The sequence below is a fragment of the Rattus norvegicus genome, chromosome 12 (assembly GCF_021556685.1).
Source record: "Rattus norvegicus strain SHRSP/BbbUtx chromosome 12, alternate assembly SHRSP_T2T, whole genome shotgun sequence".
In the NCBI taxonomy this organism is placed as follows: Eukaryota; Metazoa; Chordata; class Mammalia; order Rodentia; family Muridae; genus Rattus; species Rattus norvegicus.
The window spans coordinates 2,366,586-2,394,445 of record NC_141545.1 but is presented as its reverse complement, the minus strand read 5'-3'; the positions used below and the strand labels follow the sequence as shown (position 1 = coordinate 2,394,445).

The 27,860-nt window shown below is 42.9% G+C and overlaps 1 long non-coding RNA gene and 1 pseudogene across 4 annotated transcripts in view; one reads left to right on the top strand and one right to left on the bottom strand.

Annotated features, from left to right (window-relative positions):
* Positions 1-25,661, top strand: part of LOC148001941 (uncharacterized) — a 39,369-nt gene extending 13,708 nt beyond the window's left edge. For 2 of the 3 annotated variants that reach the window (XR_015634449.1, XR_015634448.1), the window contains 3 exons: positions 14,850-14,908; positions 19,470-19,621; positions 24,599-25,661. This is a non-coding gene — a long non-coding RNA (uncharacterized LOC148001941). The remainder of the gene's footprint in view (positions 1-14,849; positions 14,909-19,469; positions 19,622-24,598) is intronic. The other variant, XR_015634447.1, reaches the window with a different exon arrangement.
* Positions 5,435-8,592, bottom strand: LOC148001942 (partner of Y14 and mago pseudogene; annotated as a pseudogene). The gene has a single exon (XR_015634416.1). The product of XR_015634416.1 is annotated as a partner of Y14 and mago pseudogene, transcript variant X2 (transcript).
* Positions 25,662-27,860: the final 2,199 nt, after the last annotated feature.

Below are 27,860 nucleotides of genomic sequence, written 5' to 3'. Positions count from 1 at the left end.
GGGAGTGCTTCTGTCCTGTATGATTTTGAACAAAAGTCAGGGCTCTGTTTCTGTAGTGTCTGACTTTTAACAGGAAAGTCTGCCTCCTGGCACAGGGTCTTGGATTTGTAACTTTAGGACTCCGTGGTCCTACATGTGAAGAGTTTAGAAGACCATCCAATTGTTATTTTCCCCATTAACGATCGCTCCTCTATATAGAAAAGATTTGCACCATGATGGGAATATCAATCAACTCTGAACTACTAGGACACTGACAGGTTCTCTGTGATCCATGAGATACACATGCAAAGATTGTATAGCTATTGGGTCTTCTATCATCCCTCAGAGGGGATTTGCCCTCTACTTGCAGATTGTTTTAGCATACTATGGACATATGAGCACCCATATGGTCCAAGATGTATATAAAACATCTTAGTGTCAGGATATTCAGAAGTACTTTGAATCACAGGGAATGTGGCCTCTGGATTTCTCCTCCTCTAATTGGTGCTAACTTGTATACTGTGGCTCTAGCATGTTGATGTCTGGAGATGAGGGCCCTTGAAGGGATGATTGTACTTGCAGGAGTGATAGGCAAATAGAACCTGCCTGGGATTTGACATTTATTGTTTGTGGTTCAGCAACACGCACTGCCCCCTCCTGTGTGAATGGATTCAATTGAAGAACAATGTAAGGATTTTGCTGAATGAGAACAGACAACTGCTGGTGGAGCACACTAAACTGCCAGCATCCTATGAGAAAGCAAAGAGGTTCTGTGAGGAGGCCAGCAATTACATCTGTGTCCCCAGAGCCAAGCAACAGCAGGTAGGGTTAGGCCTCAGGTACAGGTTGTCCTCATGTCTTATCATAAACATAGACAAACCAATGTAACTGTCCATTACTGTTACATGTACTGACCTATGTCTATGTCCCTTCCAAGTGTTCATTTATGTGATCATTTACAAGGCTTTCTGTGGAGATAGCCCTTTTTCTTTCTTTTTTTTTTTTTCCGGAGCTGGGGACCGAACCCAGGGCCTTTCATCTGCTAGGCAAGCACTCTACCTCTGAGCTAAATCCCCAACCTGAGATAGCCCTTTTTCAAGAAACTGCATGTTTGGAAAGCAAATGCTCCTGCTCTTTGAGAATCTGCAGTTTATTCAGGGAGATAGGTTGATCACACATCACAGCACTACATGCCATTATGTGTGGAGGGTGCTATGTGGGAGCCCCTCTTTAGACTTGCACAGGGCTTTGATGGATGAAGCAAAAGCCTGGAGCTCATTTTCTTTACAGTTATCCTGTGAGATTCCAGGAAGGTAGTAGTTTGCGAGGAGGAGAGCCTGGTGGAAATGCTAAAGAAATGGTCCTCATTGTCCTCTTTTGGTGGATTTGTTCTTTCTCCCCTGTTTTCCCTGTATATCAAGACCATCTCTTCATGGTTCCTAAATCTTGGGAACCAGACAGAGCCTGAGTATCAGCATGTCAGTCCTGTTTTGTTTGGGTGTTGCTAGAGAGTTCATATCTTGTCCTTATACTCTGAAGCTGGTTGGAAGAGCAGGGATGTGGAAAGGGGTTCTCAAACGCAGAGAATTGGCATGAGAGATTTGAGACTTCAAGAACAAAGTTATCCATATATACCCCCATTCTCATCAAGAAGAATGCTATCTAGGCCCTTTTATTCCTCTAGGGAAAAATAGCTGAGTAGAAATTCGTAAAATATCTGCTTTGAATAGTCTATATTATGTTGTTCCTCCAGCATGATGGAAACTTCATTGTTTTATGTTGTTCCTCCAGCATGATGGAAACTTCATTGTTTTCTGCCGACGTCTGATTTTTCGTGTGTGTGTGTGTGTGTGTTTGTGTGTGTGTGTGTGTGAGTGTGAGTGTGTTTGTGTGTGTGTACATTGCTGTGGTGACCTATAATTTGTGGGTATTCGGGGACGCCAGATAATGACATCTGATTTTGTCCAGTCATTCTCTAACTTAGACCTAACTTAGGCCTTTTAGCCTAGGTCTCTCAGCAAACCTTCAGCTTCCTGTTTTGTGCTGGCCAGCAGTCTTTGCATCACTTGTCCAGTTCCAGGTAGAGCCCCCTCTCTTATTTGTCAACACATTCTTTAGCCATTCGGCTATTTTAAAAATAAGGATTAGATTTCTTCACCTTACCTGAGTAGAGGTATCCCCCTTGAAGATTCTGGTTTGTCTTATTGGCTTCACCATGATCTTACATGGAATCTTATAGTGCATCCCTCTGCTGACATTGTTTTCCTGACTATATCGTTGGCCTGGCATTCTTTCAGGCTAGATTCCCTCTCAGTCTTGTACAGAAAGTTGTAGTTCAGAAAAGTCACTGCAGTTTATTTCATTATTCTCCTTCTGACTGATATTGAGGTTGTTTTAATATCATGTGAACTATAATGTTATGAAAAGTTCCGGAAAACTGACTATGAGTCACTGTCTTCCTCTGATGCTTCCAAGCTCTTCTATGAAGGAAGCAGGGTAGTTTTAGTGAGGGGCCTATGATGAGTCAACATGAAGCTTACTGAAGGCTTTTCTTCAAATCCTCTCTCTGGGGAATTTGGTGTTGTGTTGTTTAGGTTATCTGTGCAAAGTTTGTAACTCAGGTAGGACCAGCAAGTATCTGCATAGAAAGATTTTCTGAAGTGGAAATAAGTACAGGCCAGGGCAGCACAGCCTGCTGGAGTCTAAGAGACTTGTATACATCATAGCTCCCACTAATTCCTCACTGAACAGGAAACCTGCTGGATAAAAACTTAGTTTTCCTTTGTGTGTGTGGGTGTGTGTGTGTGGGTGCGGGTGTGTGCGTGTGGGTGCGGGTGTGTGTGTGTGTATTTGTGTGCGTGTGTGTCAGTATATGTGTGTTTGTGTGGATCTGTGTGTGTAAGGGTACATGTGTGTTTGGGTGTGTGTGAGTGTGTGTATGTGTGTGAGTATGTGTGTGTGTTTACATGTGTATATGTATGTGTGTATGTGTGTGTGTTTATGTGTGTGTATGTGTCCGTGTTCATTTGTGTGTGTGTCTATGTGTGTGTGTGAGTGAGTGTGTGAGTTTGTGTGTGTGTGTGTGTATTTGTGGATGTATGCGAGTGTGTGTGTTTGTGTGTCTATGTCTGTGTGTGTATGTGTGTGTGTGTTTGTATGTGTGTGAGAGTGTCTGTGCATGTGCATGTGTGTGTATGTGTGTGTGTGTCTGTGTGTGAATGAGTGTATGAGTGTGTGAGTGAGTGTTTGTGTATGTGTGTGTATTTGTGTGTGTGTGTCAGTGTATATGTGTGTCTCTGTCTGTGTGAGGGTGCATGTGTGTTTGTGTTCGTGTCTGAGAGTGTGTGTGGGTATGTGTGTGAGTATGTGTGTGTGTGTTTATGTGTATATATGTATGTGTGTGTATGTTTATGTGTTTGTATGAGTGTGTGTTCGTTTGTATGTGTTTCTATGTGAGTGTGTGAGTTTGTGTGTGTGTGTGTGTTTGTGTGTGTGTGTCTGTGTGTCTAGCATTCACCTCTATAATTGACATGGTTCATCTGTGCCTCCCAGTAGATCGCTAGAGCAGGCTCCTGTCTTCATGCACTGCTTAGCTTCATCAATCTTATCTACTTTTGGTTGCAATATATATGTGTATATATGTATATGTGTGTATACACACACACACACACACACACACACACACATATATATATATATATATATATATATATATATATATATATATATATATATATATATATCCATCCTATATACCCATATGGGGCAGTCTCTGAATGATCATTTGTTCAGTGTCTGTTCCAACCTTTTGCTTCCATATCCCCACCTATGAATATATTTGTTCTCCCTTTTAACAAGGAATAAAGCATCCGCATTTCGGTGGTCCTGCCTCTTGAGAGGTGAATGCTAGCAGCAAACATTGAACTGAGACTGGGCTTCCCATTGGAGGAAATAGTGAAAGTATTGGAAGAGCTGAAGGGGTTTGCAACCCCATAAGAATAACAATGCCAACCAACAAGAGCTCCCAGGGACTAAACCATTACCCAAGGACTATACATGGATGGATCCATGGCTCCAGCTGCATATGTACCAAAGGATGGCCTTGTTGGGCACCAATGGAAGGAGAGGCCCTTGGTCCTGCCAAGGCTGGATCCCCAGTGTAGGTGTATATGGGGGGCAGGGGGAAATTGGGTGGAGAACACCATTATAGAAGAAGTGGGATGGGAAAGAGAGCTTATGTCCAGGAACCAGGACAGGAAATAACACTTGAAATGTAAGTAAAAATATTCAATAAATGAAAAAATACTGAAAAAATGAATTTGTGACCAATGGTGCTGGGTTAATTCCTCACAAGTTGATCAGATCTTGAAGAAGCTCAAATTGATAGATTTCTAGGGTAGGAGTGCCCAACATTCCCTGATTCAATAAAAATAGGGCTATGTTTTCAGGCCCTTCTCAGCTTAAGAGATACAGGCTGTCCCTTCACAGATCATGGGAGACAGAACAAAACAAAACAAAACAAAACAAAACAAAAGTTCAGAGCCTATACACTGGAAAAAGGAAGCTGGGTGTGGTCGTTGTTTGACCTTGTCTACCTGGATGGTTAATCACAAGAATTCCACATTTCTGTATTTGAAATATGGAAATGAGCTGGAGAAATGAAGCAGCAGTTAAGCACAGTGGCTGCTCTTTCAGAGGACTTGGTTTGGATCCCTAGTACCCACATGGCAGCTCTCAGCACTCCATAACTCTAGTCCCAGGGATCTCATGCCCTCTTCTCATCTTTATACACACCAGGAACACACACTAGTGCACAGATATACATGCAAGCAAAACACCTGTGGACATAATAACAAAGAAACAAACAAATACAAGCGAATAAATAAATCTATGGAAACCACTATATCTCAACAGGACATAGGTTTGCTACACACAATAAGTGAACTTTTTTTTGTTGTCTACTTGAATTTATTCTTACATTCTTAAATAAAAGATGAAAAGGAGGAGGAGGAGGAGAAAGAAGAGGAATAGGAGGAGGAGGAGTTGGTGGAGGTGGTGGTGGTTTTGGTGGCCACAGAACTTATTCATAAACACTGAACAGGAACTAAGACTCCCAATCTTGGATACTCCTTGTACCCTCAGCCTCAGATCCCTGACAGACTCCCACCCTCTCGGGGTTCCTTTTCAACAAGACACCCAGATCAGCAGCACAGGTACCTGGGGTCATCACTCAGATTGTGAACAATGGGATAGAAGGGAAAAGGTCAAAAATGGGAGCTGAGAAGGAGAAGGGATGAAGAAAAGAGATCCTAGGCTCTAGAGGACAGAGTCGGGCCACAGGAGGGGAAAGTGAGCCAGTATGGGAGTGCCCCTCCTGACTGTTGTGGCCCATGCTCCCTGGACCCCAGAGCACCCCATGGTTTGTTCTTCAGTCCACTCCACTATTCCTGAAGCCTCACAGGCCCAACTCCAAGTCCTCCAGCTCCTCCTCCAGAACCCTGTGCCATGTCAGCTTCTCCAGCTGTTCTCTGCTGAACTTCCCGGCCTGGAAGTGTTACTGCAGCTCCTCCACCTATCAGATTCTTCCTTAGGTGCTTGATCTTCTTGGCTTTCTTTGTGGTAGCAGCAGAATCGGGTGCATGGAAAGCAGCTAGAGATGTGGCTTGGGGGCCATGGTGAGCACTGGGTGTCTGGGCTGAGTGTCCCACAAACAGCTTATCAAGGGTCCTGCTCAAGGCCTCTGCATCTTTCTCCTGTGGCTGGCTCCTCTTCTCCTTCAGGTTGCATTTGTCTGTCTTGGAGAGGCCTGCTTCACCACTGTCAGGTCTGGATGGGGTGACCTGTGTGGTGGCGTCAGGGCACTGCCCTGGGGGAAGTTCTGGTTTATTCTTGAAAAACTTCACATACTCGTTTTCATAGGCTGGGATTCTTGGAGCACGTATCCTTCTTTGACCCTCCGTTGCTTGTGCCTTGTCCGATCGGGTCTCTGTGTTGAGGCAGTGTAGTTGCCGCTGGTCTCGACAGTTACATAGAGAGTCGCCATCGAACCCAAAACATGAATTTCTAGGGGTAATAAGTGGAATTGTCCTGCTTTTAAGCTCTTGATAAATGGCAGCATTCATTCCTTTTTAAAATTGCTTTTTAGGTGACCTGGGTTGGATCTGGAATTGTGAATGTTCGTTTTGAGTTTGAGAACTCAAGTAGACTAGGCCTTTTATATGCATCATTGTTGCTGTCTAGTGGATGAGTTAGGTCCATTTTAAACCTAATGCAGGCACCACAGAGTGAGTTTGGAGAGGATATACTTAGAACAACTCCCTGGCCTCTGGGTTAAAAATTCTAGCTGTCTTCTAGATGACCCACTGTCTCTACAGGGAAACCTTGCTCAGGCTACCTTCTTAATTTCCACCACCTTATGTCACTGACATGACGGATGCCTGAAGAACACTTTTCTTCAGCCAGATCTGCTTCTTCCCAGGTGACCCCTTGTTCTAAGTCTAGAAGGCTCATTCATATTCATCTCCTTCCACAAACCCTGTGTATCCTTCAGAACATAGTTGAGTTCTTCCCAGCATATGGGAATAACACCAGACAATGGAGACTCTAGAGTCAGGAAAACATCCAATAAGCCAGGGCACTCAGATTGCATATGATCCTGATAACCAATGGGGAAGACAGGGTGGATAGACAGATGGCAACTTCTCTATTCAATATTTGAGAGCTCACATGCACTTCATAATTTCGGAAAGACTTTACATGTATACCTGTCAATAGCTCAGCTGATTACTACTAATTGCTTGGTTTGCTCTGAGTTAACTTCTAATCCAGGAATACTTCAAGAGGAATACAAGGTTTGACGGCCTTTGCGTATTCAAACCCAGTTGCAGAAATACCAAGGAGGGAGAGTTACAGGAATATTAAATACAGAAGCCCCTAGCATGAATCTCAGGAACAAGGCAGCCGCCTAACCAGAGGAGCAAGCTTGAGCTTTGAATTGAAGGACTTTGCTCCCACCCACTCCTGGCTGGAGATGAGATGGAAGTTAGGACATTAATCTCAGATCTCTAGCTCCCAGAGCATAACACAGCTTCAAGGTTCAGTTCTTTGTTAGCTGTTATTTTCTTGCATGTTTAGGATTATTTCTTTTAGTTTTCTTTCCTTCTCTTTTGTCCCTTCCTTCCTTCCTTCCTTCCTTCCTTCCTTCCTTCCTTCCTTCCTTCCTTTTTTAAGACAGGGTTTTACTGTGGAGCTCTAGTTTTCCTGGAACTCGATCTTTTGACCAGTATGGCCTTGAACTCATAGGAATCTGCCTGCCTCTGTCCCACAAATGGTGGGATTAAACATAATGCATGCACCATCACTGCCTGGCTACAATTATTTCTTTATTTTGTATTTTTGACATCCTGATTGTATGTCACAGATAATTTCTTCTCTGATTCTGTCTGTTTGGATTTCTACATGGCTGTTATACTTGCAAGCTTAATTATTTCTATAAATTTGTGATGATTTCTGCTAGAATTTCACTGAAATATAAGTCTGTCTCATCCATTCGATGTTACTTTGGCTGTTCCCTGCTATACCCCATGAATTCTTAGGTTTGGAATCTTTAATGTGTCCCAGGATCTTTGGAATATTGTTTATGCTTCTTATTTTCCCTCTTGTCCTCTATGCCTGAGATTTGTTCTTGTCCATGATCTTATCTCTTTTCTTTTCTTTTTTTTTTTGGAGGTGGGTACTGAACCCAGTAATCTTATCTCTAATGACAGTCTTTGTTGTGGTTTCTACCAGTTTGACCAGCCTCTTCAAACATTTTTATTAGTTTAGTTTTCAAAGTTTCAATCTCCTTCCAAAGATTTTCCTCCATATTTTGAAATTCTACTACTGTTCTCTTAACTATTACGTTTACTTTTGAGGCTATCTGGACAAGGTTTTAGATATATTTCCTTAATTCATGAATGAATTTGACTCCTTATGATTATCAATTCTTTTGAATAGTAAGTCTGTGAATTCTTTCTTGGACATTTCAATTATTTCTGTATTGGATACTTTGGTTTCTGTAACTTAGATCTGCATGCAGTCCAGCTATGATGACTGGGGGAATTTGACTTTGATTTCAGATGAGTGACTGAGGCAATCTAGTCCTCGCTATGTGCCAACAGGATCAAACATGGGGCAACACCTTAAGCACCAAGGTGAACAGATGGAGTCAAAAGTTTGGTCACCCCCAGATTCTGCAAACCTGTTGGAGACTGGATACCCAATTTCAGACCAGATAGCCTGTCTACAATCAGGTGACTAAACACAGAGCTACAGGCCAAAAGTAACCTCTAGAACCATAGAAAGGAAGACTTGAGGCCAGGCAGTAACCTTTGGCACCTCAGACTTCAGGATTTCATACCCATATTGATGTCAGATACCACTGAAAGCAAAATTGCAGTATTTCGAGGGAAACCTGAGCAAACTGGAATCCAACCTCAGGCCCTGTAGTGACCTGTTCTGGAAATGTCGTTGTAAGGTACTCTCTGGTCCTGTAGGAATTGGAAGTCTGGATCCAGGACTAAGTCCCACATAAGCTGGAGGCTCAGTCACAGGCACACTGTAGACATCAGGCATTTCTGCAAAAAAAAAAAAAATAATAATTTTTCATCGGTTCATGTGCTGATAAACTCTGAGGCTGACTCCATATTTTCCCTTGAGTATCCACCAGGAGTGGTATATATGGATTATGATAGTGGTTTTGTTTTTAGTTCCTTCAGTAGCCTCCATATTAGTCTCTATAGCCATTATGATAATTCACATTCCTACCAGCAATGTAAACCTATAGTCATTTATTTCTGTATTAAAAACTAAAACAACAAATACTATTTGGATGTGTGACTGATATATAAGTCAGGGGATATGTGTACCACAGGGCAGAGCTGAGGGTTGGAGAGAGTCTGTATGGAATCGGTTCCTTCTCCCACCTTTACATTGGTTTTAAGAATTGAACTTGGGTCAACAGGCCAGGATCTAAGTTTCTTTACATAGAGAATCATCCTTTTGCATGAGGCGACATGGAATTTCAGTGGAGTTTCTGTTTGTATTCACTTGGTGGCTAAAATCATATTTATTGTTTTTCTGTACATCTGTTTAGGAGTTGAAGGCTGGAATTCTGGCTTAGTGGTAGAATATTTACCCAACATCCAGTTCTGGCTGCAGGCCCGAGTCATACACACACCCTCACACACACACACACACACAAACACACACACACACACACAGAAACGCACACACACACACACACACACACAGAAACACACACATGCTCACACATGAGGGACAGAGTCACAAGGACACAGAGAAACAGAAACTGATAGACAGACAGACAGAAATTTTTATTCAGATCATTTGCCCATCTACTAATTTTACTGTTTATTAGCTATCATTGTTTTATTTTGGTTTTGTTTTTAGATAAGATCTTACTCTAAAGCCCTAGATGGTCTAAAACAAGCTATGTAAAGAGGATGGCCTAGACTTCACAGAGTTTGCCTGTTTATGCAGGCACTAGTTAGGATTAGAATGTGCCACACTGTCCTTCCCTACTTTACTTCTTTATAGGATGGAGATTAATCTGGGTTATATGAATGATTGAGCAAAGATATCCTCTCCAGAATACTTTGGGGTCTTAAGTTACCGAGTTTGATCCATTTTGAGTTGATTTGCATAGAGCAGGAGAGACGGGGATCTAGTGTTACTCTTCAATGTGTAGCTACTCAATTTGCCTGACATCACCTGTTTAAGAATACCTGTTCTCCAACACACCTTTATTAAGTAACGATCAGATGGCTGTAACTACATGACTTTTTTCTCAGTCCTCTCTTCTATTCCATTGACACATAATGCATGCTTTTAAATAAAATTCTGCCTTTTATTATCCTGACTCAGTCTAATTTTGAAATTAGGTAATGTGATACTGGGAGAATTTGTGGTTTTGATCAGGATTCCTCTGGCTATTCAAAATAATCTTTTTTAACAATAAAAAAACCTTCAATATTGATCTCTAGCCTGTATATCAGTGCTTCTTACCCTTCCTAAAGCTGTAGCCCTTTAATAGAGTCCTTGTGCTGTGGTGACCCCTAACTATAACATTACAATGTGATTGCAATCCACAAATTGCAAAACGTTACTCTACAAACACCCACACACTTGACCTCACTCTCCCGAAGGTATAAATGGACTCTCTCCATAACAAGTACATCACACACACACACACACACACACACACACACACACACCACACACACACACACACACACACCACACACACACACACACACACACACACACACACACACACGCGCGCGCGCGCGCGCGCGCACGCGCATAAAGTCTTAAAATATCTGGTATAATTCAACAGTGCATCTGTCCCATCTTATCCTTGTTGGAGAATTTGGACACCTTTTTTTTTACTACAGCTTCAATATCATTGCTTTTTAAAGATATATATATATATTTGGAACAAGGTTTTACTGTGCAGCCCTGGCTATCTAGGGACTCTTTCTGTAGACTAGGCTGACCTAAAACTCACAGAGATCTCTGGGCTTCTGCCTTCCAAATGCTGAGATTAAGGTATGTGTGTCACCAAGATAAATAACATTGTTTTTTACATTTCATTTAGGTGTTTTTATACCCTGCAAATGGTTATGAGTCATGAAGTGGGTGCTGAGACTTGAACTTGGGTGCTGTGGATGAGCAACTGGGCCTCTTAATCACCAAGCTATCGCTCCAGTCCCTTACATGGTTTTTGGTCAAAAGAATAAGATATGAATTATATTTCTCTCTCTGAGTGGAAACATGACAGTCTGAATCATTCAAGGCCTATAATATAGATACTTAGAATAGGCTCCTCCCATCAAATTAATTCAGATGGATTTGTCAATCCCATGGACAGAAAGCAAACTTCAAAAACCTTGAAACATAAGTCTTCTAAAGACCTTAAATGGATTCAAGAGATAACTATCCCTTCGATGAATTGATGTACTTATACATTCCAGGAGCCCCTCCCTTGAGGCAGCTGCTTACAGATTGTCCCAATTAGATTTATTTTTTCTTTTTGGTCACCTTGGCAAAAACCAGGATCAACAGGTAAGAAGGAACTTCTGTTGAAAAATTCTCCCCTTCAACGTGGCTATACAGAAGTCTGTGGAGGAATTTTCTTTTCTTTTCTTTTTTTTTTTTTTTATGTCATGAGCAATACTTTTTTTTTTTATTATTAACTTGAGTATTTCTTATATACATTTCGAGTGTTATTCCCTTTCCCAGTTTCCGGGCAAACATCCCCCTCCCCCCTCCCCTTTCTTATCGGTGTTCCCCTCCCCACCCTCCCCCACTTGTCCCCCTCCCCCCAACAGTCTAGTTCACTGGGGGTTCAGTCTTAGCAGGACCCAGGGCTTCCCCTTCCACTGGTGCTCTTACAAGGATATTCATTGCTACCTATGAGGTCAGAATCCAGGGTCAGTCCATGTATAGTCTTTAGGTAGTGGCTTAGTCCCTGGAAGCTCTGGTTGCTTGGCATTGTTGTTCATATGGGGTCTCGAGCCCCTTCAAGCTCTTCCAGTTCTTTCTCTGATTCCTTCAACGGGGGTCCTATTCTCAGTTCAGTGGTTTGCTGCTGGTATTCGCCTCTGTATTTGCTGTATTCTGGCTGTGTCTCTCAGGAGCGATCTACATCCGGCTCCTGTCGGTCTGGACTTCTTTGATTCATCCATCTTGTCTAATTGGATGGCTGTATATGCATGGGCCACATGTGGGGCAGACTCTGAATGGGTGTTCCTTCAGTCTCTGTTTTAATCTTTGCCTCTCTCTTCCCTGCCAAGGGTATTCTTGTTCCCCTTTTAAAGAAGGAGTGAACCATTCACATTTTGATCATCTGTCTTGAGTTTCATTTGTTCTAGGCATTTAGGGTAATTCAAGCATTTGGGCTAATAGCCACTTATCAGTGAGTGCATACCATGTATGTCTTTCTGTGTTTGGGTTAGCTCACTCAGGATGATATTTTCCAGTTCCAGCCATTTGCCTAAGAATTTCATAAAGTCGTTTTTGATAGCTGCGTAATATTCCATTGTGTAGATGTACCATATTTTCTGTATCCATTCCTCTGTTGAAGGGCATCTGGGTTCTTTCCAGCTTCTAGCTATTATAAATTAGGCTGCAATGAACATAGTGGAGCACGTGTCTTTTTTATATGTTGGGGCATCTTTTGGGTATATGCCCAAGAGAGGTATAGCTGGATCCTCAGGCAGTTCAATGTCCAATTTTCTGAGGATCCTCCAGACTGATTTCCAGAATGGTTGTACCAGTTTGCAATCCCACCAACAATGGAGGAGTGTTCCTCTTTCTCCACATCCTCGCCAGCATCTGTTGTCCCCTGAGTTTTTGATCTTAGCCATTCTCACTGGTGTGAGGTGAAATCTCAGGGTTGTTTTGATTTGCATTTCCCTTATGACTAAAGATGTTGAACATTTCTTTAGGTGTTTCTCCGCCATTCGGCATTCCTCAGCTGTGAATTCTTTGTTTAGCTCTGATCCCCATTTTTTAATAGGGTTATTTGTTTCCCTGTGGTCTAACTTCTTGAGTTCTTTTTATTTTGGATATAAGGCCTCTATCTGTTGTAGGATTGGTAAAGATCTTTTCCCAATCTGTTGGTTGCCGTTTTGTCCTAACCACAGTGTCCTTTGCCTTACAGAAGCTTTGCAGGTTTATGAGATCCCATTTGTCAATTCTTGATCTTAGAGCGTAAGCCATTGGTGTTTTGTTCAGGAAATTTTTTCCAGTGCCCATGTGTTCCAGATGCTTCCCTAGTTTTTCTTCTATTAGTTTGAGTGTGTCTGGTTTGATGTGGAGGTCCTTGACCCACTTGGACTTAAGCTTTGTACAGGGTGATAAGTTAGGATCGATCTGCATTCTTCTACATGTTGACCTCCAGTTGAACCAGCACCATTTGCTGAAAATGCTATCTTTTTTCCATTGGATGGTTTTGGCTCCTTTGTCAAAAATCAAGTGACCATTTGTGTGTGGGTTCATTTCTGGGTCTTCAATTCTATTCCATTGGTCTATCTGTCTGTCTATGTACCAATACCATGCAGTTTTCATCACTATTGCTCTGTAATACTGCTTGAGTTCAGGGATAGTGATTCCCCCTAAAGTCCTTTCATTGTTGAGGATAGCTTTAGATATCCTGGGTTTTTTGTTATTCCAGATGATTTTGCAAATTGTTCTGTCTAACTCTTTGAAGAATTGGATTGGTATTTTGATGGGGATTGCATTGAATCTGTAGATTGCTTTTGGTAAAATGGCCATTTTTACTATATTAATCCTGCCAATCCATGAGCATGGGAGATCTTTCCATCTTCTGAGGTCTTCTTCAATTTCCTTCTTCAGTGTCTTGAAGTTCTTATTGTACAGATCTTTTACTTGCTTTGTTAAAGTCACTCCGAGGTACTTTATATTATTTGCGTCTATTATGAAGGGTGTCGTTTCCCTAATTTCTTTCTCGGCTTGTTTCTCTTTTGTATAGAGGAAGGCAACTAATTTATTTGAGTTAATTTTATACCCAGCCACTTTGCTGAAGTTGTTTATGAGCTTTAGTAGTTCTCTGGTGGAACTTTTGGGATCACTTAAATATACTATCATATCATCTGCAAATAGTGATATTTTGACTTCTTCTTTTCCGATCTGTATCCCCTTGACATCCTTTTGTTGTCTGATTGCTCTGGCTAGAACTTCAAGAACTATATTGAGCAAGTAGGGAGAGAGTGGGCAGCCTTGTCTAGTCCCTGATTTTAGTGGGATTGCTTCAAGTTTCTCTCCATTTAGTTTAATGTTAGCAACTGGTTTGCTGTATATGGCTTTTACCATGTTCAGGTATGGGCCTTGAATTCCTATTCTTTCCAGGACTTTTATCATGAAGGGGTGTTGAATGTTTTCAAATGCTTTCTCTGCATCTAATTAAATGATCATGTGGTTTTGTTCTTTCAGTTTGTTTATATAATGGATCACGTTGATGGTTTTCCGTATATTAAACCATCCCTGCATGCCTGGGATGAAGCCTACTTGTTCATGGTGGATGATTGTTTTGATGTGCTCTTGGATTCGGTTTGCCAGAATTTTGTTGAGTATTTTTGCGTCGATATTCATAAGGGAAATTGGTCTGAAGTTCTCTTTCTTTGTTGTGTCTTTGTGTGGTTTAGGTATAAGAGTAATGGTGGCTTTGTAGAAGGTATTCGGTAGTGATCCATCTGTTTCAATTTTGTGGAATAGTTTGGATAATATTGGTATGAGGTCTTCTATGAAGGTTTGATAGAATTCTGCACTAAACCCGTCTGGACCTGGGCTCTTTTTGGTTGGGAGACCTTTAATGACTGCTTCTATTTCCTTAGGAGTTATGGGGTTGTTTAACTGGTTTATCTGTTCCTGATTTAACTTCTGTACCTGGTATCTGTCTAGGAAATTGTCCATTTCCTGAAGATTTTCAAGTTTTGTTGAATATAGGTTTTTGTAGTAAGATCTGATGATTTTTTTGAATTTCCTCTGAATCTGTTGTTATGTCTCCCTTTTCATTTCTGATTTTGTTAATTTGGACGCACTCTCTGTGTCCTCTCATTAGTCTGGCTAAGGGTTTATCTATCTTGTTGATTTTCTCAAAGAACCAACTTTTGGTTCTGTTGATTCTTTCTATGGTCCTTTTTGTTTCTACTTGGTTGATTTCAGCTCTGAGTTTGATTGTTTCCTGCCTTCTACTCCTCCTGGGTGTATTTGCTTCTTTTTGTTCTAGAGCTTTTAGGTGTGCTGTCAAGCTGCTGACATATGCTCTTTCCTGTTTCTTTCTGCAGGCACTCAGCGCTATGAGTTTTCTTCTTAGCACAGCTTTCATTGTGTCCCATAAGTTTGGGTAAGTTGTACCTTCATTTTCATTAAATTTTAAAATGTTTTTAATTTCTTTCTTTATTTCTTCCTTGACCAGGTTATCATTGAGTAGAGCATTGTTCAATTTCCAAGTATATGTGGACATTCTTCCTTGATTGTTATTGAAGACCAGTTTTAGGCCGTGGTGGTCCGATAGCACGCATGGGATTATTTCTATCTTTCTGTACCTGTTGAGGCCCGTTTTTTGACCAATTATATGGTCAATTTTGGAGAAAATACCATGAGGAGCTGAGAAGAAGGTATATCCTTTTGCTTTAGGATAGAATGTTCTATAAATATCCATTAGGTCCATTTGGCTCATGACTTCTCTTAGTCTGTCTACATCTCTGTTTAATTTCTGTTTCCATGATCTGTCCATTGATGAGAGTGGGGTGTTGAAATCTCCCACTATTATTGTGTGAGGTCCAATGTGTGTTTTGAGCTTTAGTAAGGTTTCTTTTACATATGTAGGTGCCCTTGTATTTCGGGCATAGATATTTAGGATTGAGAGTTCATCTTGGTGGATTTTTCCTTTGATGAATATGTAGTGTCCTTCCTTATCTTTTTTGATGACTTTTAGTTGAAAATTGATTTTATTTGATATTAGAATGGCTACTCCAGCTTGCTTCTTCTGACCATTTGCTTGGAAAGTTGTTTTCCAGCCTTTCACTCTGAGGTAGTGTCTGTCTTTGTCTCTGAGGTGTGTTTCCTGTAGGCAGCAGAATGCAGGGTCCTCGTTGCGTATCCAGTTTGTTAATCTATTTCTTTTTATTGGGGAGTTGAGGCCATTGATGTTGAGAGATATTAAGGAATAGTGGTTATTGCTTCCCGTTATATTCATATTTGGATGTGAGGTTATGTTTGTGTCCTTTCATTCTCTTTGTTTTGTTGCCAAGATGATTAGTTTCTTGCTTCTTCTAGGGTATAGTTTGCCTCCTTATGTTGGGCTTTACCATTTATTATCCTTTGTAGTGCTGGATTTGTAGAAAGATATTGTGTAAATTTGGTTTTGTCATGGAATATCTTGGTTTCTCCATCTATGTTAATTGATTGTTTTGCAGGATACAGTAACCTGGGCTAGCATTTGTGTTCTCTTAGGGTCTGTATGACATCAGTCCAGGATCTTCTGGCCTTCATAGTTTCTGGCGAGAAGTCTGGTGTGATTCTGATAGGTCTGCCTTTATATGTTACTTGACCTTTTTCCCTTACTGCTTTTAATATTCTTTCTTTATTTTGTGCATTTGGTGTTTTGACTATTATGTGACGGGAGGTGTTTCTTTTCTGGTCCAATCTATTTGGAGTTCTGTAGGCATCTTGTATGCCTATGGGTATCTCTTTTTTTAGGTTAGGGAAGTTTTCTTCTATGATTTTGTTGAAGATATTTACTGGTCCTTTGAGCTGGGAGTCTTCACTCTCTTCTATACCTATTATCCTTAGGTTTGATCTTCTCATTGAGTCCTGGATTTCCTGTATGTTTTGGATCAGTAGCTTTTTCCGCTTTACATTATCTTTGACAGTTGAGTCAATGATTTCTATGGAATCTTCTGCTCCTGAGATTCTCTCTTCCATCTCTTGAATTCTGTTGGTGAGGCTTGTATCTACAGCTCCTTGTCTCTTCTTTTGGTTTTCTATATCCAGGGTTGTTTCCATGTGTTCTTTCTTGATTGCTTCTATTTCCATTTTTAATTCCTTCAACTGTTTGATTGTGTTTTCCTGGAATTCTTTCAGGGATTTTTGCGATTCCTCTCTGTAGGCTTCCAATTGTTTATTAATGTTTTCCTGTGTTTCCCTAAGTGTGTTCATGTCTTTCTTGAAGTCCTCCAGCATCATGATCAGATATGATTTTGAAACTAGATCTTGCTTTTCTGGTGTGTTTGGATATTCCATGTTAGTTTTGGTGGGAGAATTGGGCTCCGATGATGGCATGTAGTCTTGGTTTCTGTTGCTTGGGTTCCTGCGCTTGCCTCTCGCCATCAGATTATCTCTAGTGTTACTTTGTTCTGCTATTTCTGACAGTGGCTAGAGTGTTCTATAAGCCTGTGTGTCAGGAGTGCTGTAGACCTGTTTTCCTCTCTTTCAGTCAGTTATGGGGACAGAGTGTTCTGCTTTCGGGCGTGTAGTTTTTCCTCTTTACAGGTCTTCATCTGTTCCTGTGGGCCTGTGTCTTGAGTTCACCAGGCAGCTTTCTTGCAGCAGAAAAGTTGGTCTTACCTGTGGTCCCGAGGCTCAAGTTTGCTCGCGGGGTGCTGCCCAAGGGCTCTCTGCGGCGGCAGCAACCAGGAAGACCTGTGCCGCCCCTTCCGGGAGCTTTAGTGCACCAGGGTTCCAGATGGCCTTTGGTGTTTTCCTCTGGCGTCCGAGATGTATGTACAGAGAGCAGTCTCTTCTGGTTTCCCAGGCTTGTCTGCCTCTCTGAAGGTTCAGCTCTCCCTCCCACGGGATTTGGGTGCAGAGAACTGTTTATCCGGTCTGTTTCCCTCAGGTTCCGGCGGTGTCTCAGGCAGGGGTCCTGCCGCTCCTGGGCCGGCGTTTTCTTGAATAAGGGCTAATGCAGGAGGCCCCAGCAAATGTGTTGTTGTTGCTGTTGTTGTTGTTTTCTTGTTGTTGTTGTTGTTGTTGTTTGGCTTGTATTGTTTTGTAGACACCGTTTTGATAAAGAGTGGACAGGCATGAGGTCAGCTTAGATCAGATGATAAAGGAATAAGTGGGATCCAATGGGGAATTTAGGAAGGATTGTATCAAATTTAGTAAGTAGTTTTCTCCTCTGTGTCCCTGTGTCTGACAGGATGAGGTTGGTCCTTTTCCCCAGGTATACTAAGGGAACTAACTTCTCAACCACTGCCGCTTCTCAAATGCCAGCACAGCTCAGCAGTGAGGGGACAGAGACACAACTCCATTCTGCTGACCTTGGCAACTTGACGAGTTCCCTGGGAATTTTAGGAACTTTGACTAAGAACAATCCAGGATTCCCAGCTTCAATATTGAAAAAAATTTTGGGATTAAACAGTTTATCAGAAAAGTTGGAGCCTTTTATTAAAGATAATTTTTATTATGGACATAATCATGAGGCTTAAGAGAAAGAGACATGCTCAGAAGAAAGTAAGATACACAGGAGATTACAAATATGGGTTTGTAAAAGAGAGCAAAATGTACTGAGGTGTGGGAACAGGCTGCCCAAGGGAGATGGAGCAATCATTGTATGAGCATTAGTCATATGGTCAATTTTGGTGGCTCTTGGGTGTCTGCTTCTGCAGAAAAGAAGCTGTTCCTGCAGAGAAATTTGACTGAGTAAAACTGTAGCCGTGTGGAGACTTTGGGATGCTGCTGACCCAGAAGCTAATTCCCTTACCGGAAGGTAGCTTTAGCGTCTTGAAATCCGATCCATTCCTTGCCCACTTCTATTACTGAAATGATAATTTGTTGACTAAAAAAAGTAAAAACATTTGGCACCATTAACTTAGGAGACCCTTGCTTCTGCCAACCGAGAAGTTAAAGATGTCATCAGATAGACTCTTAGGCGTATAGAAAAGCTTTTCTGTCTGGCCTCAACTACGTTTCTGGTGTACCTACTGATGTAATCTAAACTTGCTCTGATTTATGACTTTCTTTGTTTTGTAAACCTATTAAAGTTCATGAAACTGCTTGTTAACCTGTGCTTCCAGGCCATAAGCCAATCAAGATGGAAAACAGCAACAACAAACCACCCTGTCCTATTCCCTTAGAGCTGAGGGCTGTGCTGTGTTTTTGTCTCCTTGTTGTTTGGTTTATTTGCATAGACAAAGGTTTCATCTCAAAACGTTGCTAAGAATCTACTCCACAAACCCCATATCTTTCTTCTTGGTAAGAGAGGTAAGTTGTGGTTCCAGAAGGATAGGATGGAATGACAGTCTGGTAAGGGAAGAGCAGGCACTGCTGGGGTGAACAAGGAGCCTAGCTGAAGAGTCTTTCTGTAAAGTGTGGTTTCTGGTGAGATCCCACAGAACTGCAGAAAGTGGCTAGAAAGGGAGGAAGGCCCTTAGTGATTGTCTGGAATTCTTGCTGTGCTGCTAGAGGAAGCTGAAAGGTTCCAACAACATTCATGACCCCCAGTTTCTGTGCCTTTCTATTCTGCCCCATAACCCACCAAAGCCAAAACACCGTTTAGATTGTTTGGTGCTTTAGGCCAAAATGAGACACAGATTAATGTGAAATTCTAATTTTCATTACAGATATGTTTAATTTATGTAGTAATATGTGGAGAGCTGCAATAACATGCGCCACCACAAGATGGCGCTGGCTTCCACTGCGCCCCACGAGGAAAGCTTTTTGCCATTACAAGATGGCACTGGCCTCTGCCACACCAGCCGACTTCCTTTCAGGAAGTTAACTGTGTGCGCATGTGCAAGAGTGTCTTCGTGCCAGGTCTTTGCCCACTCCGGGCGTGCCTATGAGATCATGGGGAAGCGACCAATCAGGTGTGGATGCGTCGCGCTAGGGTGTATATAAGCCGCGGCATGCTTGCGCCCCGGGCCCTCTATTTAAGATACAATAAAAACGTTTTGCTGTAGAAGGATTTGTGTGTCCGCGCATGCGTTTCCTGCTGGCGGGACATTGGGCGCGTGACATCTGGTGCCGAAACCCGGGATAAAATGCCACACCATCACCATCGCCGAGGAGGGGCCCTCCGTCCTCGGAGAGAATCCAAAGCTGCAGGACGCGGGTAAGCTCTGAAAGATATGTTTGGTCTTGATCTTTTTCACTTCTCTCCCCCACTAGAAGATGCGGCGGAAGTTTTTGTTATCGTTTTAGCAGCCTTCATGCTTTCTCTTTTGGTGTTTGATTTTGTGGCTGCTGCTAGGCATCGTCACAGGTCGTGCCTAGAAGATGGGAGCCGCCCAACTGTAATAGCAGGACAGAGAGTGCTAGGGGAGTTACAAGACAGCATGTCAGAAACAGTGCGGGATAAAAGTTTAAAGAGCTCAAAGAGAAAAGGTAAACATAAGAAAAAAGACCCTCCCAAAGACCTCAGATCTGAGGGAGCGAGAGGTTGGGGAAAGACGCCCCGGGAGAGAAACAGAGAAAGGAGAAGAAAGTTTTGAAAAGGAGAAGCCTTTATCCGGTAAAGGAGTTAGAGGATTTAGAGCTTGATAGCTCAGAGACAGACAAGCTTAGCTCCTCTGAGGAAGAGGATTTAGAAGATGAGGCAGCTCGCTATGAAGAAGAAGGATACTACCCAGATGAACAATAAGCTAACAGCTAGGGTAAACAGAAGAAAGTGGGAGGTGGAAACCGTGCGGTTTCCCAGCCTATAAGCACCAGCACCCCTCCATCTTATATGGAGAGATTTCACTCAGATTCCTTCCTCACTAAAGAGGAACAGAAAAAGATTCAGCAGGCATTTCCGGTGTTTGAGGCTGCCGATGGAGACCGTGTTCACGCACCAGTAGAATATGTTCAAATTAAGGAACTTGCCGAGTCGGTCCGTAACTACAGAGTTAGTGTCAATTTTACTATTGCTCAAGTCGAGAGGCTTGCCACTCTGGCCATGACTCCAGGAGACTGGCAGACAACAGTGAAGGCTGCACTCCCTAATATGGGACAATATATGGAATGGAAAGCCTTGTGGTATGACACCTCTCAGGCACAGGCCAAAATCAGTGCCATTGCTGAAGGCGATCAGAGAGATTGGACACTTGATCTGCTAACAGGACAAGGGCAGTATGCCAATAATCAAACAAACTATAACTGGGGAGCATACGCTCAAATCTCCACTGCCACCGTTAAGGCGTGGAAGGCACTTTCCAAGAAGGGAGAGTCTGGGGGACACTTAACAAGAATTATACAAGGCACCCAGGAGCCATTCTCAAACTTTGTGGCTAGGATGACAGAGGCAGCAGGCAGGATCTTTGGAGACCCTGAACAGGCAATGCCTTTAGTGGAACAGTTGGTCTATGAGCAAGCCACACAGGAATGCAGAGCAGCTATTACCCCCTGGAAGAGCAATGGATTACAGGACTGGCTGAGAATTTGCCGAGAACTTGGAGGCCCGCTTACGAATGCCGGCCTCGCGGCTGCTATCCTACAGGGCCAAAAGTGCTCAGGTACAGGTGATCGCAGGGTCTGCTATAACCATGGCAAACCAGGACATCTGAAAAAGGAGTGTCAGGCCCTCACAAAGAAGAAAGAACCAGGACTATGTACTAAGTGTGGGAAAGGCTATCATTGGGCTAGTGACTGTCGCTCAGTTAAAGATATCAGAGGCAGGCTTATTCAGCCCGGGTCTCCGCAGGCAGAAGGGGGTGAAAACACTCCAAAAAATGGGTATCTGGGCCCCAAGTCTCAGGGCCCCAAAACATATGGGATTCCAGCTCACAACAAACGGACACAACGGTTCACAGAGCTACAAAAGGCTCAGCAGGAGTGGACCTCCGTTCCACCACCCAGTTCATATTAATGCCACTGATGTGTGTGCAACCTGTCCCCACTGACTACAAAGGCCCCTTACCCATGGGAAGTGTCGGCCTTATTTTGGGTCGATCCTCCTTAACCTTAAAGGGACTTATTTTTCACCCTGGAATAATAGATCAAGATTACACGGGAGAACTTCAAGTTCTCTGCTCTTGCCCTCAAGGCATTTTTTCCATCTCCTCAGGTGACAGGATTGCTCAGTTGATTATCCTTCCAAGCTTACATGATCATTTTCCTTCTTCCAGGGTCCCTAGAGGCACCGCGAAGTTTGGCTCTTCTGGGACTGATTCTGCTTATTTAATGATGGACCTTAATTCCAGACCCTCTTTAGAGTTGAATATAGAAGGGAAAACTTTTACAGGAATTCTAGATACAGGGGCTGATAAGAGCATTATCTCCTCTAGTTGGTGGCCTAAGGCATGGCCTGTCATTCAATCATCCCATTCCTTACAAAGACTAGGGTATGAGGCCAGCCCCACTATCGGCTCACGCTTCTTGATCTGGCATGCTCCAGAAGGCCAATCAGGAAGGTTCATTCCTTATGTCCTTCCTCTTCCTGTTAACCTTTGGGGAGGGATGTCTTACAGGGTCTAGGACTGACATTGACCAACGAGTACTCTCGACAAGCTGTCGAGATTATGAAGAGAATGGTTTACGAGGAAGGGAAGGGATTAGGAAAAAAGGAACAAGGAAAAGTAGAACCAATCCCACAAGAAGGTAATATAGGAAGGCAGGGCCTGGGTTTTTCCTAGGTGCCATTGAGGGTTCTATGCCCATACCCTGGCTCACAAATGAGGCTAAATGGGTTCCTCAATGGCCTCTATCCTCTGAAAAATTGGAAGCTGCCACTAAATTGGTTAATGAACAATTACAGCTTGGTCATTTAGAACCGTCCATTTCACCATGGAATACTCCTATTTTTGTGATAAAGAAAAAATCAGGAAAATGGAGACTTCTCCGTGATTTGAAAGCCATTAATGCACAGATGTGTCTATTTGGCTCTATCCAACGAGGCTTACCCTTACTCTCCACCTTACCTAAGCAATGGAAGATAATAATTATAGATATTAAGGATTGTTTCTTTTCCATCCCCTTGTGTCCACAAGATAGACAGAGGTTTGCATTTACTATACCAGCTGTTAATCATCTTGAACCTGATAAGAGATTTCAGTGGAAGGTCCTGCCTTAAGGCATGGCCAATAGCCCCACTATGTGTCAACTATATGTGCAACTAGCCCTTGAACCTATAAGGAAGCGATTTCCATCTTTGCTTCTGGTTCATTACATGGATGATATTCTAAAGTGTGATAGAGATTTAACAACCTTACAGACCTCATATCCCATCTTAACCAAAACATTGGGACAATGGGGACTACAAGTCACTACAGAAAAAGTTCAAATTGCAGAAATTGGCTTATTTCTGGGATCGGTCATTTATTCTGAAAAAATATTTCTTCAGAAATTAGTGATTCGCAGAGATCATTTACATACCTTAAATGATTTCCAAAAATTATTGGGAGATATAAATTGGCTGAGACCATTTTTAAAGATTTCCTATGCTGAGTTGAAACCGTTATTTGATATTTTGGAAGGGGACTCTCATATCTCCTCTCCGAGAGCATTGATGCCAGCCCCAAACCAGGCCTTACAAGTTGTAGAAAGTGCCTTACAGGATGCTCAATTACAGCACATTGATGAAACCAAGCCTTTTGATTTGTGTGATTTCAAAACTATGCAATTACCAACAGCTGTCTTGTGGCAGGATGGGCCTTTATTATGGATCCATCCCAATGCATCTCCTGCTAAGATTATTGACTGGTATCCCGATGCGGTTGCTCAGCTTGCACTCCGCGTGTTGAAGGCAGCTATTACTCATTTTGGGAATGAACCCAAAATTTTGATAGTACCATATACAGCCATTCAGGTTCAAACATTAGCTGCTACCTCAAATGCTTGGGCAGTGTTAGTTACTTACTTTACTGGACAGATTGATAATCATTATCCAAAACACCCGATCCTACAATTTGCTTTAAGCCAAGCCATTGTGTTCCCACACATAATGTCTCAGAAACCACTTGTTGATGGGGTTGTAGTGTATACAGATGGGTCAAAAACTGGTGTAGGTACTTATGTGGTCAATAATAAGGTAGTATCTAAGCAGTATAATGAAACCTCACCTCAAGTTGTGGACTGTTTAGTGGTGCTAGAGGTCCTCGAGACCTTCCCAGGCCCACTTAACATTGTGTCAGATTCCTCCTATGTGGTTAATGCAGTTAAGGTCCTTGAGGTGGCTGGATTAATCAGGCCTTCCAGCAAACTCGCTCAACTTTTTCAGCAAATTCAATCTACCCTTCTCGGCAGGAGATCTCCTGTATTTATAACACATATTAGAGCTCACTCGGGCCTTCCTGGTCCAATGTCCCGTGGAAATGACCCAGCAGACCAAGCTACAAGAGTGATTGCAGTTGCCTTGTCCCCCCAATTAGATGTAGCAAAAGAATTTCACAGACAATTTCATGTGATGGCTGAAAATTTACGCCACCGATTTGCTTTGACTAGAAAAGAAGCTAGGGAAATAGTTACCCAATGTCAAAATTGTTGTCAATTTCTGCCTGTACCCGATGTGGGAGTTAATCCACAAGGAATCCGACCGCTACAGGTCTGGCAAATGGATGTTACTCATATCCCTTCTTTTGGAAGACTTCAGTATCTGCATGTTTCTATTGATACATGCTCTGGCATCATGTTTGCTACACCTCTAACAGGAGAAAAGGCCTCGCATGCAATTCAACATTGCCTTGAGGCGTGGAGTGCTTGGGGTAAACCCAAACTCCTTAAGACAGACAATGGACCAGCTTATACTTCTCAAAAATTTCAACAATTCTGCCATCAGATGGATGTGACTCATCTGACTGATCTCCCGTATAATCCTAAGGGAAAGGACATTGTAGAACGTGCCCATCGCACTCTCAAATCCTATTTAATTAAACAAAAAGGGGGAGTCGAGGAGGCTCTACCCTCAGTACCAAGAGTAGCTGTTTCCATGGCACTCTTCACCCTTAATTTTTTAAATCTAGATGCCCAAGGCCATAGTGCGGCCCAACGCCACTATTCAGAGCCTGATAGACCACAAGAGATGGTAAAATGGAAAGATGTTTTGACTGGTCGATGGAAAGTCCCGGATCCTATTTTAATAAGATCCAGGGGATCTGTTTGTGTTTTCCCGCAGGAAGAAGAAAACCCATTCTGACTACCGGAACGACTGACACGGAGAATTCTGACGCCTAGAAATGACTCCCGGATGGATCCCTCGGAAACTACCTCTAGCCCTCACACTGCCTATTTGGATTTGGATTCCTAGTACTTCAAAGAATGGGTGGGGGTGGCTCTGTTTGGTGCAGCCCTATGCTGTGGATTAGTGTTCATGCTATGGTTGGTTTGCAAACTCAGGTCTCACCAGAAACGTGACAAGGTCATTATCACTCAAACACGTGTGGCCATTGAACAAGGGGCCTCCCCTGGAATTTGGTTATCTATGCTCAGGAATTAGTCGGTATCTGAGTTCTCTGCTCTTATACCCCATGAATCTGTGGATACATTACACTGGGATGAGAGAGACTCAATGATTCTTTGATCAGCCCTTCTACATCGCTGAGGTTTCCTCATTACACGCAATAGGGTGATCATGATCTCCCCACTAACTCATTTTCTGGCTGGCCTCTTTTGTAGAGTTCGCCCTAGGTCGTTCAGCAGTTACTGTCACAACGCACTGCGGTATCCAGAGACGGGCAACTTTCCTCATGCACAGACCAATCTAAGACATGGGGCCCGGTGGCGATAGGGTTACCCTATGATGGATAAGGCTGTGACATACAGAAACGACCTAAGACAGGAGCCACAGCAGATGGATGTAACTGCAGGGACGTAGACCAGCCTCTTACTAGTAAAACAATAAGGGGGAGATGTGGAGAGCAGCAAAAACATTCGCCACCAGAAGATGGTGTTGGCTTCCACTGCGCCCCACGAGGAAAGCCGGGATAGCTTTTTGCCATTACAAGATGGCACTGGCCTCCGCCGCACCAGCCGACTTTCTTTCAGGAAGTTAACTGTGTGCGCATGTGCAAGAGTGTCTTTGTGCCAGGCGTTTGCCCACTCCGGGGCGTGCCTATGAGATCATGGGGAAGCGACCAATCAGGTGTGGATGCGCCGTGCTAGGGTGTATATAAGCCGCGCCATGCTGGCGCCCCGGGCCCTCTCTTTAAGATACAATAAAAACGTTTTGCTGCAGAAGGATTCGTGTGTCCGCGCATGCGTTTCCTGCTGGCGGGACGTTGGGCGTGCGACAGTAATATACCTAACTTATGAGAGTACTAAGAGCTAACATTTCTGAGTATTCACTATGGCTCAAATTGTCACCTCAAATCGCATGAGTGTCCCATTCACAATGACAGCCTCCTCATAGGGAATGTGGTCAGTCCTCTCGCTTACAGAGGAAGGGAGACTTGGGTAGCTAGTTGGGTGTCAACTTAATAGAAGCTAGAGTTATCTGAAAGGAGGGAAACTCAATTGAGAAAATGCCTCCATAACATCTGACTGTAAGGTATTTTCTCAATGACAGATATGGTAGGGCCCAGCCCATTGTGGCTGGGACCATCCCAGGGCTGGTGGTTCTTGGGAACTAAAAGGAAGCAGGCTTAGCAAGCCATGAGGAGCAAGTCAGTAAGCACCAACCCTCTGTGGCCTCTGCAGCAGCTTCTTCCTCCAGGTTCCTCCCCTGTTGAGACCCTGTCCTGGCTTCCTTCAGTGATACTATGAGGTGAAATCCCTTTCCTCCCCAGATTGCTCTCCTTGTGGTTTCTGTAAGGCAGTGGTGACCCTGACTAAAACAGTTTAGGTCAGTACAGCCTTTATTGTTACCTCAGACTTGTGGTTATAGAATCCATGTTCTTAACCACATAGAATTCTGGGATAAAATTAACCACTGTGTATAAAACTTTCAACTCAAAGATAAGGAATATGGAAAGAGGCAGACAGCACAAAATGGCAAAAAGCAGGAATTAGCAGACCTGGACTGTCCACAGGAAAGCTGGGTCTTGATTCCCCTGGGCAACAGAAAGAAGCCTGAAGCAAGGAGGAATCAGAGAGGACCTAGGAAGCTCTTTCAGGAGCTTTGTAAGCTGACAGGATTCTTGTGTGTAGGTTCAGCTGCCCTTCCTTCACATTCCTTTCCATTTTCCTGAACCCATACCACTCTGCCCTGGAAGGATTTCAGTGGTAATCATTCTCTCTGAGAGTGCATGAACTCACTGGGCTGCTTCCAAGGGCACCACAAGAAGAATTTACAATTTATCAGACACTGCTTTTTTCCTCTCTAAGAATAAAGAAAGAAAGAACAGAACAATGCAATATAGGTTAAGTGAAAGTTCTTAAGAGGTAATAATCAGTTCTATGTGAAGTATTTTCCTTAAATTGCCTTTTACAGAGTAGCAGGTGTCCCCCACACTTCCCAGGGGCTCCTTAGAACATTTCTTTCTTTTCATTCTCCAGTTGGAGTTGAGGGAGGGATGGGAAGCCTCTGTCTCTACCTTCATTGTCCCTTCAGGGAGCCCAGCAGGAGGTTCTGCTCTCCAGAGTCAGCAGAAATGGCATGCATCAGCAACACTGAGCCAGGAGATGGAGACACTAATTCAGTGTGCTAGCTAGCTGGTGGCCTTAGGGTAAGTCTCCAGTCAAAAACCTTATGACTAGGGCTCTGCAACAGGACAAGCTTGTGAGCCACTTGTTAAAGCAGAGAAGCCTACTGGAGGAAGGAACCATGTCACCAGGGCTTCATGGATCACTTTCCTCCACAACGGAAAGACACTGGGGAGAACATAACTTTCTTCTGTGAAATGGCATTTTTTTAAAAGTTAAGAAAAAGAAAAAATTAGACCAGCAACACATAATGGAAATAAAATACAAATCACATTTGTGATTTCAAATTTTCTAATAGTCCTATATTTTAAACATAATAGGTAAAAAGAAATGAGCAAAATTTGAGGAATACGTCATGGTTCTAGTCAATGCTTTATCATTTAACATATGATCAGTATAGACATTACCAATGACTTTATTAACACTGGTGTATTTTGTATTAAGCTCTGTATTCAGATATGCATTTTACACATGTTGGCACAAAACAAAGCTCTTGCATCCAAGGGGCTAAGAATCAAATAAATGTGACCATAAAGGTGGACTCAACTTGCTTGATATAAGATGAGAGAGAGAGAGAGAGAGAGAGAGAGAGAGAGAGAGAGAGAGAGAGAGACAGAGGAATCTAGAAGAGTCCAGAGCAGAAAAAGAAAGCTATAAACTGAACATTGCCAACAGACTGGACAGGGCCAGACTCTCTGCAGGAGCATAGAGAACAGAGAAAAGAGGGAGAATAGCAAGGTTGTAAGGAATTTGACTGGCTGGGGGCAGGGAGCCTGTGAACGCAGGAAGCTGGGTTG